Raw genomic sequence first — 15,790 nt, 5'->3', positions numbered from 1 at the left:
ATGAAACATGTTCATGAGCACTCTTTCCCTAGTTACCGATCAACATGGAAATGCACACTAGCTTGTGATGACATATCCAAAATAATCAGAAAGAGGAATAAATTTGTAACATACAATTCAATGATTAACCTAATACAGTACGTATATTATTTAATGCCGATTAAAATTCCGGACAGGACCTAAATGAACTTGGAAATGTGCACAACTTTTGTATAACGAGTCACAAAATTTGAAAGGCAACGAGATACCTTGCAGCAGGTGACACTGCACATTAATCTTCATGCTTGCAAATTCAGTCAGGGTTAGTGAAATTAATATATGTCTTGTACCTTTAAAGGGCATTCTGCCCTACATCATTCATTTATTTTGTTTAAAAAAAATGACAGCCACTAAAGCTATTACATACTTCAGTACGTATTTCAAAGACCAGACCAAATGAGAACGTACGCAACATCCAAGCACTAGCAGTATCAGGAGGAAGAAACACTCCCAAAGTATTATGCAGTTCACCAATCTTGTTACAACTGCCTTGTCATACTTCTGTTCTTTTTCTGTGATGTCATTATCATTGATCAATCCAGAAAATGAGCTTGACTTACTCTTTTTAAAATTAATCTACTATTATAATCATCACTTTTTATTTTGTACGGTTCAGTAAAGAGCATGCAATTTCACCTGAAATGTGAATATTCAAGGGATATTCAAAAGGGTGAAACTCAGCACAAAAGAAAGTCTCCAACTTCTAGCTTCCTCCCGCCCCCTTCAACTGGATCCTGATCTGTCAGCAAGAGAACAAAGTAGACACCAAGAGGAGGAAAATGGGTACATACGGGTTGTTAGAGGCATTCATCATCTCCTACCATGCCTAAGTATAGTAATTATGCTATCATTTCCTGCAGCTAGGTTATTTCACATCAAACTTGGTTGCATTATACCCAGTAGCTGGCATCAGCCTGGCCTTAGTACAATAACATTCCAAATTTTGGTCGGATTATCCTGCCTGAAGGTGTACTCAAGCACATTTTTGTATGCTACTTATTGTTTTGCTCTATTTTCTTTTTGTTGATTTACCAGCAAGTACACATACTATTCAAAGTGTACATTACATTACTTGGTGTTCATTTTTATATTCTTTGCTCTAATCTTTATTTCTCTATTTTACGCATGACATTCAATGTAAGTTTACTGTGCCTGTAATACTACCTCGAAGGTCATTCCTCATCCTTCTGGAAATGCAAGTTCTTTCCCCTTACATATATTCTCAGTTGGTCTACTCTTTAAAATAGCAAAGTAATGTGCCCTGTGTGGTATATTGTACTCTTTGAAGCATGCAATATGTCTATGAAAAATATTTAATTAATATGAGACCAGGAACCATTTTTCACTTTGAACTGTGTAAGACGATCCTGAGTACCCAATGCTTACTTTACTGCAAGGTAACATTATTTTAGTTCCCAAGAATTACTTTGCTCAATTATGAGTTTACAATCGTAAATCATGCATGCAGTTTTTATATATTACTAGTAAAACATATCTACTGAATATCTTTCAGTGCCTTAGTCACACCAGAACCAGTCCAGCATACAGGTAATGTTTAAACAGTTGTGTGGCAACATACTGGTGAGGTACTCTCTACATATTTGTGAAGCATTATCTTCATTATTTTCTTAGGCTTATCAACTGTATAGTACTTGGTTTTAATTAAAAATCTGGAGGTTAATCTTATGGTTTCACATACTAATTTTTATGTCGCAGGACATTTGAATGGCCAGTTTTCCAGAAATTTAAAGAAAGAATGGGAAGGGAACTCCACCAAAAATCCAAATATCACACACATTTGGATTTAATGACTGTCTTCCTTTGACAATAATACTGTTGCAATGGTTAAGAAAATCTCAACAGTTGTAGTCCAGTGACTTCCAGTACATTTACCAGATTTACAGTGCATTTCACTCTACACTAAGGTATAATATTCCCTGTCAGGTGCCATCACTTAAGAGTAGTAGTAATGACAAGAATTACACAAACATAATTAAGAGAATGTACATAACCACGAGGTCACATATACTTTTGAGTTAACTCTTTCAATAACTGACATTATAATGCAGTTTTCAAACTGCAACTATTACTAGGAAAAACTATTCAGCTGACCTTTTTAAAACTTATATATGAAATGTTTCAGAGTATTAACGTATCACACCGTATAATCCACTATTTTACATAAGCCTTAAATTTCTAGCCCTGATTGTTGGTTGACCATCCAAATCAAAATTTAAGTGATTAGAAATGCCACAGAAATCATGGCAGTCCCCTACAAGGAGAGAATACCAGCCGACATTACTTGCTTCTTTCAAAGAGTAAGGTGGCCATTCAGTCTTAAAAAGAAAAACATTACTTGATTAAGTCTTTGACTGAGCCTACATTAGCTTACTGCACACCAGATCTTGGGCAAGTTTACATTTCACCAGATGTTAAAGTTGTTGGACAGCTAGGTGATAAGAGACCAAAAATGCACTGAAAATAAGAAGCTGCCTGGTTTTCCCCTAATTTAAGAAGAAATTCTTTGGGGATGCCTGCTAATCTAACAATGAAGTAGGTGAACTCATGAATAAACACAAAATAAGGATATGGCCAATTTGACCCATATGCTAGACCCTGAGAAAAGACAATCATGGGAATGACCATTCTGACAAAACAGGAACAGAACAACCAAAACCTTATGGCCTTACCTTCTGTAATCAAACAGAAATGAGGATTGTATGAACCAGGTCAGCAACTGAGTATTACCATGAGAACCAAGGTACTAGACCCCTTATTTCATGTTTTGACCACTCTGGTAATCTGCAGGTCACCAATCATTTACTGTTAATAGAACAATAAGGTCTCCATCTCCATGACCATAACTCCAGCCTTACTGGCTCACCAGTCTGTTCTGTCATGATGTTCGTAATATGATCCCCGCGCTAACCACATTTATCCTAATAACCGATAGCACATCTATACATGAAACGTAATCCCATGGAGTCCTATTTGTACCATTACAAAGAACCAACCATTCTAGTACTATGCTGTCCACTTCAACAGTGAAATTCTGTTTCAACTACTCACATTCTAGTATTCAGACTTCTAACCCTGCATATAACCTCTTCCTGCTCATCAAAGTGCTTGAGAAGTATAAGAACCTTCAAAATTGGCATAAAACTCTGGTACTCCTGAGTACTACACTAATGTAGACTAAGTACTGTACCATTCAATGCAGACACATGTCCAGTAGTGGCTGCCATAACTCATCTATGGAAAAACAACTTGTCAACTACGTACTTACTACATCAGAGCTCTAATCACAACAGCAATCTTAATCAAATACAAATACATCTGACTGTGGCAAGTCCATCAACTTAGGAAGTCAGGTATACACAACTCCTACTGATTGTTAACCATGTGCAAATGTGCTAAAAATAGCAATGGGCATGATAACACTTGTCAGAAACCTATACATCATCATCATCTGTCACCTACGTATCATATTTCTTAATGAAAATACGGTAACAATTACAAACGTATTACGGAATTCCACACAGCCATTCGTCATCAAGCACAGACACAACAATGCTAGGCATACATATATAGCACAACTTAAGAGAACATAAGTACTGGGAAGTAGGCTCAGAAGTATACTGGATGTAAAATATAAGAAGCACTTGTTTCTTCTACTAAGGCAAAAGCAAATAACATCTCTTTTGCAAACCACAAAAAGTCTTACAGAGAGAATAGGAATATGCTATCATAATTAAAACCAATACTGTATTATACAATACAATTACATAAAATATATGTAATTGTGAAAAAGATTATGTACACTGTACATAATCCAATAATCATTTGAATTCAATCCAACCATATAAAAAACTCTTACAAACTCCAGCTTATGCAACAGAATAAAAGTTTCACGCACAAGTACAGGGATCCACACAATGGGAATTGCATTACAGTATTAGCCATTACTGTACACGTATTAGGGTGGTCTACCAACAGTTAGTATTGACCAGTCAAAGCTTACATATAATAATTGTCTGCAATGGTGGAGGGACAAATGTATGCCATCAATGACAGTAATATTTATTGATAACCAACAACCCAATTAGCAGACTTTGACAGGTAACTGACAGTGTGCCATCCGACAAACTGGGGTAAGATAAGATTCTTCCCTAAATTGGCCAGGGAGAAATGACCAGGAGCAGTGCATACGAAAACAAAGGGAGCGGATGCTAATAATGAGTGAAGACAGGGCTTATTGTTATATATTCAGTATGTCCTTCATGACTGTTCCTTGTCACATGGCTATTCCTCAACTGCTATATGCCTGGTGCATCCATCATGACTTTTCTATCAGTCAATTTATTACACTGCCTGTTTAACTCTGCACAGTGCAAAATCTCACATTGTGCAGTATTTCACTGCTTTGTTTATATCAATCTTAAGTACAACTTCTTAAACATAAATATAACATATCTTTTGATATCTTTATTTTCTGTGTAATTACTGCTTACTGGGTTTATCAGGAATTCAGTGCAAGCAAAAACTTACTTGGTCTAGACTTGGAAACATTTCCATTTAACAATGATTGTCATATGATTCTACTGCATTTTATTTCCTAAAAAAAATTAACTTAATAAAAACTAAAAATATTTAATGGAAACAAAGACTACTACTACATAATGTACTGAATATTTTAACAGATTACTTTATCGGCCAAAGAAACATCTTCCATGAACACCAAAAGATTTGCATCATTGCACCAAGAATCCTTAATCTGAGGAACTAAAAAATATAAAGCCTGTTACAGCAATCCAAAACAACTAATTAGCTTAACTACAGATATCTAACTAATTAATTCAAGGTGTTCACAAACTCAAAGTTCATTACCAAGAAAATTTTACACAACGAAATAGAAAAATATCAAGCTTGGCATTAAGCATTATAATACAGGAAAAGATAAAAATGTTTCAATAGTGCCAAAAACTAGAAAAATTAGAAGCAAATAAAGAGTAATCTAAATAAACATTAATACACCCAAATGTTATAAAAAAGATAACTAAATACATGGTGGTCATACAGCCAATTAAATAGAAAATTCTCCAACTACAGTACAGTATTAAAGTCAAAAGACAACTAATGCAAATACAAAACTCGTACTCAAGGAACTTAAAGAGATTTACCCAGGTTTTTTTTCTTTTTTTTTGTACACCTGCTAATTGTTATCCAATTATGGTACTTTGTTCTTAATATTTAAAATAACTGATGTTAGATATTACATTACGATGAGAGCACATTGCAACTAGCATTACACATTTTCTAGGATCATGAGTAGTATATCCTTTACAGAGTGAAGACCAATTGAACAGCAAACTATGTAATGCTATTTTTCTAGCCTAGGTCCAAAGATAAGAAAAGAAGGGCAATGAAGGGTGGGGCTTAACCACTAGGAAAGCAACACACCTGCCTACTAAAGGGATAAGAAGTCAAAGGATACAAAACAGAATGTGTACTGTAATTCCAATACTTAGCACAAAATGAAAAGGTAGTGTCAACACACTCTTCTGTCTAATGGTTGGTGATCTCCATGTAGAAACATCTACCTTTTCAGTCTAAAATCAGGTTTCCTTAAAACCATCTGGTATCAGACCATTTTTTATCCAATTTTTGTGTATCCTATACTTAGCACTGTTACAATCATTACCAGCTGTGCACTCTCTTCTACCACTTTTTCCCAAACAATAGTGGCAACTTTCTCTTAGATAATTTCCTTAGACTGATTATAAGGTTTAGGCCTTCAAGCAGAGTACTGGAACTTATCAGATTCCATCAGAACCCTTCCTTTTACCATAGCTAAAAAACTCTCCACCTGCATTCTCTAAAATCTCTTAAATGCAACCAATTCAACTTATATAAATTAGTGCAGTCACTTTATAAAGTACAGTTAACAACCCTTCAAAATACTCCCACTCTGGCCCCCCTACCCCCACCCCCACCTCTTAACTATATCCCCTTTCATAGGCATCTAAAACCATAATTCTTTTTTAAAAAGGTAAAAAAAGCGCAATCATTTTAGATGCCCAAAAGGGGGAAAATACAAAATAAAAATATCATGACACAAATGTAAGAAATTTGATGAATGATTTAGTAATGAAAAGGGATCAACACACTTCAGAGGTCACCATTGGTGGAGGAAAGATAATAACTAGAACTACCTTTTTCAAAAGGTTACGTTGTGGGAGCTTCCTTTTGCTGGTAGTGTGTGTGTTACCTGTACAAATACGTAGAATAGTTACAACATGATACAGTATTCATATGTTTAACCCTTAGTGGACGGGTAAAAAAAATCAATATGCAGCTCCACAGGCCGGGTAAACTTTGAGGTCGGCAAATTAAAAAAAATAAATAAATAAATAAAAAAAAAATCAATGGAAAGAGGAATATATACAAATGCACATGGTGAAAGAAAAAAAAATTCTAAAAAATTTTCCCTAACTTCCCTTGTGGGCCCTCTTTTACAAGACAATCATAAATTTTACCAACTAATACATGTTTTTTCTAATAAGTAATTTTGTTTTACTGTATAAAATTATAATTATATTAGCTCACACAATATCAAAACAGATAAGAAATAAAATCAGTAAAAAATTCTTCCAATATTTGTTGAAAAATATTTATGTAAATTTACCGTGAACGAAGATTCAGTAACTTATTGTATTTTGTACATGTTTTTCTAATATTTCTTTGCACTTTTCTTTGCATAATTACATTTACAACTGACATACTATCATAAAAGACAAGAACTAAAACCAACAGCACCCTTGGTATATTTTATGAGCAAATTTACAAAAAGATGTCATATGAGACTGAGAGGCACTACATTGCCCTTCTAAGTCAAGATCAGTACTAAGGTTGCATGAACTGCCGAGTCTTGATTTTAGCCAGTGTAAAAGTTGCCATTGGTGAATTTATGGGCTACAGAATTATTGGCACCTCTTTCCCAAACCGTACTCTTTCCAAATCAATCAATACGTCCACTACCCCAAACCTGATTACTACGCCTGCGAAGCAATCCGTCCATTAAGGGTTGAAGCCTCTGATCTAATACTAAAATACTTGAATATGATATTGTTATGATACAATAAAGTTTGTTCATACTTACCTGGCAGATATATATATAGCTGTATTTTCTGAAGTCCGACAGAAATTCAAAAACTTCCGGCACACACAGTGGTCGGCCAGGTGGTTAGTACCCATTCCCGCCGCTGGGAGGCGGGTATCAGGAACCATTCCCATTTTCTATTCATAATTTTTATTTCCACTGTCCCCTGAGGGGAGGTGGGTGGGTACTTAATTATATATATCTGCCAGGTAAGTATGAACAAACTTTATTGTATCATAACAATATCATTTTGTTCATGAAACTTACCTGTCAGATATATATATAGCTGAATCCCACCGTTGGAGGTGGGAAGGGACAGAATAGAAGGATTTTGGGAAACAAATGCATGCAGATGATTTACATCTTGGTTCCACCTGTTAGCATTGCTGGCTTCGTGGTTATTGCCACGTAAGTCTGCTTGTGCTACTAGAGTTGCCAGCGAGGTAGAGACCTATATAGCTGGTGCACTCCAGATGATCTGTCAACAGGGGCGAGACCACGACGTGACTTAGGACCATTTATTGAACCATACCATGAGGGCTAAGAAGTAAAATAAATATATATATAAAAATATATATCACCACCTGACCAACCTAGCCAAAGTTAAGGTGTGTTAACTAAGGCTTAAGAGTTAAGAAGTCACCGTTGTCGGCGACTCAACTACTAAATTAAGAGCTCTTCCTAACCATTTTCTACAGGATAGGATGAGTGGTACTACTTGCCCCCAAGATTGTGTCTGCAGACACGTATGGCCCTAGCGAGCAGCAGATCTCATATGCCATCTTCACATCTCGCAGGGAGTGTGAATTGAACACAGAGTTGCTTCGCTAAAACATGGTACTCAGGATGTTGCTGAGTGCCATGCTCTGTTGAAATGCTTCCGAGGCCGCGCCCTCACCTCGTGAGCATTCAAATCAAAAGATTTCAAATCTTTGTGCCAACAACAACTGAAGGAGCTTTTTTGAAAGAACTCCTTAACAATAAAGCCAGGGTGTTCTTCGATATGGGCAAGTCTGGTCTTTTCGGAACACTGCAGATTGTCCGTACGACTTCGACTTTCTTGAGTTTTATGTAGATAAAACTTGAGAGACCTGACAGGGCACAGGACTCTCTCTGGCTCCTGCCCAATAACTTGTGCCATCCTTGATTCCAAGCTCCTGGCCCAAGAACAAGACGGGTTTCCATTCTTAGGCCACAACGGAAGGCTTAGAGAACGCACCGCCTTGTGTTCTCTAATGCCAAAACTTCTGACGATGGCTGAAAACCTCACTAACCCTCTTTGTCGTATCTAGGGTGGTTAGAAAAGGGCCTTCCTGATCACGTGCAAGAAGTTAACAGGTAGGAGATGTTCGAATGCTTTGACATCAAGAACTTCAGACTATGTCTCTAAGTTCCATATTGAAAGCTTCGATCTGGACATGCACAGTCAGTCAGTCTGTACTAAAGTCAGGTGACCGACCAGTTGACCAGTCAGACGCATCAAGGACAGCAAGGCTGTACCCTGAAGACCATAAGGCACTATTCTTCGCTGAAGGATGAGTGTCTGGACTGCCTGGGCGATTCAAGCTAAGCAAACCTTGGGGTATGAACGCAACCCAACGTCGTTAGCGAATCAACTCCTGAGCCACTCGACTCGAGCTTCTGGTGCCCAGGAGAAAGGAGCGAGGAGCAAAAAGGCGATTCTAGTCCCGAAGGACGAATGCCTGACAGTCCAACCTGGTCTCATGTTAAACGATCATCGGGGGTGTGTAAACGCAACCGACTTCGTCAACAAGAAACTCAGGGCTACTATGTGTCTCCTGATCTCGCACGAGTGTCTGACTCCGAGAAAACAGGTGAGACAAAAAGTAGATGGTGAGCGAGTTTCGAGATTCCACAGAACTCAAAGATCGTGAAGGGCTTTGTTGTTTGACAGAAGCAAATCTCTGAGTCCAAAGGCCGTCAACAACATATTTGCGTATTCTTTAATAGTTGTGACTGCCAGCTTATCCCATTCTTCAAACGGAAAGGGAAGACGGCAATCTTATGCTGTCAACATCTCGATAGTCTGAACGTAGTCAGACTCAGAGCGGAGAGGTTATAGGTACCTTTCGTGATAAAGTAGACCGACTCTCTCGAAAAGTCCTTGGAAGGACGTGACCTTCTGTGAATCTAGGATCTTGAAGGCCAACATGGGGCGATTAGCGTCATTGTCACTCCCTGTGATGGTATAAATCATTCTTATTACATTTCCTAAGCGTTTGAAAAAGGGGAAAAGAGACTAACATCCATCCCTGTTCAATATCATAGCGAAGAGATGTATGAAAGGACGTCCCTAAAGTCTCCATAACTCTCAACATACTTCTAAAGAAAGATTCCACTCGGAAGTCAGTAGTTGCTGCCGTCGACCGAGACGATTCGTACGGACTTTTGCAATCCTGTAACGAACCTCTAGAGGATCGTTACATTCTACGTCTGTTGTTATAATAGGCTCTTTCTCGTAAACCCGAACAGGGACCGAGAGAGATACTTCCTAAGATATGAGAGAGCTGTGGAAGATCAGAGTTGATATGGACCACTGGTCCAAAAACTCGTTTCCAGGACTGGAGGGACGACAGAATTGCTTCCACTTCTTTCAGATTATGATCCAGGACATCTGAAACCCTCTCCAGATGTCCGGCACCTTCTTTCTATCACCTCAAGTGATACTAAACGCACCGAGAGATGTTCAGAATCATTCCTAGATCTTTAATAAAATTTCAGTTTCCCGGTAGGAAAAAACTGTAGAGGTCTGAATTGCAGTCTATTCAGGGAAACAAACTTCTTTAGGAAGGAAAATGGTCCCCAGCAAGCTCATCCATTCCCTCACACAGTATGTTTACTTCCCTAAAAAGGCTGCGCTTTGCCTAAGCAGGAGAGCATATAATAGTGAACTGTTGCGGTAGACTCGTAGTCCCTATACCGTGCGGTAACGAGCACCGAAAGGAGTAAGAGATATCTCTGAGAACATAGTAAGGCAAAACGAATGCAATGTTTATTCATTCATGTAAGAAATCCCCTCAATCTAAGGCTAAAGTCCGTGATTGTAGGGCAGAGATACAGCTAGTCAGTCAATCCCGCAGAGAGAGAGACGTAACTGCCAGCACAGAGATACGGTTAGTCAGTCAATCCCGCAGGAGAGAGAGACGTAACCTACAGCGCATGACAGCGAACGAGCTGGTACTGCCTCGTTTGGACTGGCGGAGAGGACAGTGACAGCAGCAGCTTACGATCGTCGTCTCTTAACTTTATGCCTGGGTTGCCAGCTACCCTATTCTACGAAGAAATAGGTCCGTAATTTTTTAGCATAAAGAGACTCTCAAGCTGGTATATTTAAGCGAAACAGAAAACGCTAAATATATAGATGCGTTTGTGTCGTCATACACTACCATACAACGGTAAAAGATAAATCGGAAACTCCTGGAAGGCTGCAGGGAGTAACGATTAAATGTCCTTAAATTAATAGACAATAGACCTCTCGGTTGCCATCCGAAGAGGTAACTACAGCAAGCGTATATGACTTGAGCCAACCAGTAGTAAAATAACGCAAGGCAAAATATGATATTATATTGCAATAAAGTTTTTTCATACTTACCTGGCAGACATATATACTATAGCTGAATTCGGAAATACAGCTACATACATATCTGACAGGCAAGTTTCATAAACAAAACTCAAGAGAATTGAAGCGGACAGCTCAAGCTTCTTATGTTATTGGACATAAGCGTTCATTGACGTAGTCTACAAGTCTATTTCTTGTACGAGTCTGCGAATGATGAATGAGAGCTCTTCCGAATCTTGTCAATAAGAGCTTATCCGCTTACGCAATATAAAGTTAATGAGAAGTTTGTCAATGAGAACTAACCCATTTACGGGACAAAGAGATAATTTGTCAATGAGGGGATACCCACTTACTTGACAAAACGATAGTATATTGTCAATGGGGGAAATTCACTGAATTGACAAAACGTAATCCAGGAAGTCGAGCCATTTTATTTTCGATTCCCCACCCGTCTCAAACGAGGAAGGGGCAAGAATCCTGTTAAGAGACGGCTTACGACAGGTAGAACGACGATGTTCAATTCGGCAGCGTAAGTCCCGACTAGGAACTAACAAAATCTATCATCTGAAAAGCCCTTTCAGATGGGCTAAAAAGCTTGCAAAATTATCCTGGGAAGAGGAAGAAACTCTCCAACCAGCTTCCTCTCCCGTATCAAAATTTATTGGCAGTATGGCAAAGGAAGTCCTGTCTTGCGCTTTCCTCCTTTTGATGAGTGCCTTTGCAAGAATCCTACTGAACGTAGCCGAGAGTCCTGACGTGCAGGACGTCGAGCTTTTACATAACCCATAGCTGCCTTACCGCAAAGTCTTGACTGCGGTAGAGAAAAAGAGATCTTTCCTTGAGCTTTCCATAACTCCATCCAATCCTGGACTTTACGAAAAGCAATATTACTGACAAAGACCTCTATAATTCACGAAACCCATGGTCTTGCTGGGTTTCGAAAACGAAGTTGCCTTTTCACTTTAAGCTTCCTCCGAAGCACTGCTTACTTCACATTCTTCGCCGGCGATGTAGAAGGGATCACCGAAGTTAGGTAAAAAATCTTTAGGCCCAAATCAGCTTGAAGACTTCAACAGAAACGTTCAGCCAGGCGACACACCTGGCGTGCGCGCTCGGCGTCCACCGACTAGCAGCGAGCACGCTCGGCGTCCATTGGCGAGCAGCGAGCACTCGGCGCGCGCCCGCTCGGCGTCCACTGGCGAGCAGCGAGCACTCTCGGCGCGCCGCTCGCGCTCGGTATCCACTGGCGTGCGCTCGGCCTCGGCGTCTACTGGTGCGCGCTTGGCGTGCACCCGCGCGCGCGCCTGGCGTCCATCCGAACGTCCCGTCCAAGCCGAGCGTCAAAAAAAAAAAAAGCGTGCAGAAAAGCGTCACGCTCCTGACAGGCGTCAATGCAAGCGAAACTGCCTTCAGGGAAGAGCATTAGACATCTCGGAGAGAAAACCGACTGCACGAAGCAGTCTCAGGTGAAGGGTTGATCGTGTGAGAATACGCGGGGCGAGGGAACGCCTTCTTATTCTCACAGCAACAAAGCTAGGACGTCCGCGCTCAAAAGCGTCCTGCTAATATGACTTGCTTTCCCTTTTCTCGGTGGAAAAGACGTACACGAGTTCAGGCGACGTTCGCCTTCTTACTTCTCACTGCAACGCATGACGAGAGAGAGAGAGAGGACGTGAAACGTCCTCTTCTATAAAGCTTCTATTTAGAGGGCGCGAGTCCTTCCGAAAGCTCCAAACCCTGCGCAGGGAGGACGCTTCGGAGGACGAGAAGCAATCCTTCAGGATTCGTGCACGCACTTTGGCAGCCTGGGAGTAACTTCAGGTCTGCCGAAGGCACGTCAGATCGGTGGGAGTTCCTCGTAACCCTCCTTCGGCTTTCGACATGCTCTCTCCCTGTTCCTGGGAGTCAAGCAGAGGTCCCGGCCTAGAGGCGAAATAAGGCCGATCTGACGCACCCTCCACTACACAAGGGGCACTGTCACTGCACTTAGCCACTTCACTTTTGCTCTCCAAAGCCAGCACTTTCGATTCTAAGTTACGAATCGATAGAGTATCAGAGAAAGGTCAATACCCTCTACAGAAACTGTTTAGGGCCCGAAGGCAACATTACAGGGTTAGGAGTAAAACAACTACAGAAGTAGCACTTTTCACCACAATGATAGGAGAGCGAGCACCTTAGATTCCAAGATACAGATGGAATCTATAACGTAAAGGGCATTACCTCACGAGACATATTTATAGCCCGTAGGCCATACTACAGGGTTAGGCAAAATAGTCTACAGGTAGGTTAGCCTACCCTGACTTTGTTCACTGATTAATTGCGTACATATGAATCATACGTCTTCCTTATGGAATTAGACAAAGTCTCACACTCCTTACATGACAAATCTCAACAAAGAAGCAAGACACATAGCCCTCGTGCATATCGAGTGCGGAACTACCGAAGCTTTCGGTAGCCACACCCTATCTTAGCAGACAACATCCTCTGAAACTAGCCTAACTAGATTCAGATATACAAAAATGAATCATATTCAAAACAATTTAAGATAGCGTATGCCTAGCCACAAATCCAAGTCAATAAATCAAAAGACAATTAGGATATTTAGCGGCCATGAAGTTTCCAAAATCCTAAGACGGAGGTACTGAAAACAGGTGTTTCCAGCACCGGCGACAGAAAAATTATGAATAGAAAATGGGAATGGTTCCTGATACCCGCCTCCCAGCGGCGGGAATGGGTACTAACCACCTGGCCGACCACTGTGTGTGCCGGAAGTTTTTGAATTTCTGTCGGACTTCAGAAAATACAGCTATATATATATCTGACAGGTAAGTTTCATGAACAAAAAGCCTTTTTTATGCCCTATTTCAGAATTCACTAATTCACGCATTCTATAATAATCTAAATGGAAAGAAATTATGATAAATATAAATACTGTAATGTACTCAGTTCATGGACATAAGGAAACTACCTATGAACTATCTATGTACAATGAAAATTTACTTTGGAATGCTTACCTATCTGATTAAACCATTGACCTAAAAGAAATGTATTAATTACATACTCCATTAAAAATGGCATCATCAGAACACATCAATATTAATACTTCATTACTAAACAATTTATAATGAAAACCAATATCAGTTCTACATGATTCTTCTAAATCACTGCATTTTCACAGTTCTACATGATTTTTCTAAATCACTGCATTTTCAGTCACCCAAGCAGTATCACTCCAACCCTTTAATTACAAAAGTTACTGTGTGACCACAAAAAAATAATTATGATTGTAGATAACTCGACAAAGTATCCTTCAAAACAAGAAACCTACCAAAAATCACTACAATTATTTTACATTGTTGCCACAACTCCAGAAATAGAGATGCAGCAAAAAGATCTATTTTTCACAGGATTACAATCAGATAAGTAACCCCTCAGAAAGGCACACTTTTCATGCAAGAAGACTGTTGGCATGGTGATCTACCATAGGCCTATTTCTTGATGATATAGGGTAGATGACTGAGGAGCGACACTGCAGCCACCAATCCCGGAATGCAGCTACCTTCTAAAGAGTACTTGAATTAGCTGCCATGAGCATCAGTCAAGAGTTGTGGCCCATCCTGGCAGCACACCGAGACCTCTACGTTCCTCTCGAAGTAAGTGTTTTCTCCTAAATTACGAAATAATTTCAGGAAGTGGCCATGTTCCGAGAGAGGTGATCACTATGTCGCTGTTCAGTCATTTACCTACTCCAAGGACTAGGATACTGTGGATTATTGCATTCAAGGGTAATAGTACATTAGAGTTCCATATGTTAGGCCTATTTCCACAGGTCACAGCCTGCTTAAAAAGCAGACCAAAGACATACTTATACAGGGGAGCATCCTAACCTAACTTATCCTAGGCCACTGTGCCATAAGCTGGCCAGGGTGAAGTCTCATGGGCACACCCAACATGCCACTATGCAGAGAGATGCAGAGTAGGAAGACAGTGGTAGGTATAAGAAACCCAACTGTAAGAATAGGCCAGACCTAACCTTTCCTAAACTGCTTGTCCTGGCCTAACCAGACCTTACCTTCCTAACCTGACTTAGGGTGCTGTGACCTGACTTGGCTGGGGGTGGGGGTGGACGGGGTTGGGGAGAGGCAAAACTGAAGACCACTACAGCGTCCCTTTGGTTCGGTAATTATCAGTTCAGTTTGTGTGCAAAATGGGTGAAGTGTTTAGCCTGGTACCAGTACCAGTAATCTAAATAATTGCTACATGTCGGGTATTTCCTTGTAAATTTTGGTTGCTTAGGGTAATACATCGCTGTGCGGACAGGCAGACACTGTACCGCTGCACAGACACTTTCCCAAAAAATAACTAGCAATACTAGTAACTTCCTGAATTAGACACCAGTCATAACCCAACCAGCGTGGAAATAACAGATCGAAACCTCTACTTTCCTCTCGAAGTAAGTGTTTTCTTTCAAATCACAGAAAATAATGTCATAGCCATGCATGGTGCAAACTTACCTCTATGACGCTTTCAAAATTTTACTTTTAACACCTTATGTGTAGAAGATTGATGCCTTCTCAGTGTTTGCAGTCACTTTTGTCCATAAACTTTCAATTTCCTGTGCTAAATCCGCACACCACTTGTACCCATAGACGCTGGGACACTTTATTCACAACAATCTTAAACAACGAGGTTTATCAGCTTCAGCCGGGAAAACATGTCGTTTGTTCGGAAGGAAGAAGAGTGCAGTAGATAATTTAAATAATTCGTAAAAGACCAGAATAAGGTTAAGAATTGCATATATTTATTACATATTCATGATAATTCATTTGAAAATATTCGTTGTTGTAAAAGTAACCAGATTCCTGACATATTTAATCAGTTTTGCTGTGATATAGCTACGGTGCTGCCAATTGTTTTTTGTGTTTACCTTCCAAACTTGGGATAAGACTTACAAAAAACAGTGGCAAAATGTGAATTTAGCATATTTGTAAAATATATATGTATATGTATAT

The 15,790-nt window shown here is 39.8% G+C and overlaps 1 protein-coding gene across 3 annotated transcripts in view; it reads right to left on the bottom strand.

The window, feature by feature from the left end:
* Nucleotides 1–15,790, bottom strand: part of LOC135207120 (uncharacterized) — a 52,114-nt gene that overhangs the window by 17,967 nt on the left and 18,357 nt on the right. The gene's annotated exons all lie outside the window — the stretch shown is intronic.

The sequence above is a fragment of the Macrobrachium nipponense genome, chromosome 11 (assembly GCF_015104395.2).
Source record: "Macrobrachium nipponense isolate FS-2020 chromosome 11, ASM1510439v2, whole genome shotgun sequence".
Classification (NCBI taxonomy): Eukaryota; Metazoa; Arthropoda; class Malacostraca; order Decapoda; family Palaemonidae; genus Macrobrachium; species Macrobrachium nipponense.
This window is presented reverse-complemented; position numbering and strand designations above follow the sequence as displayed.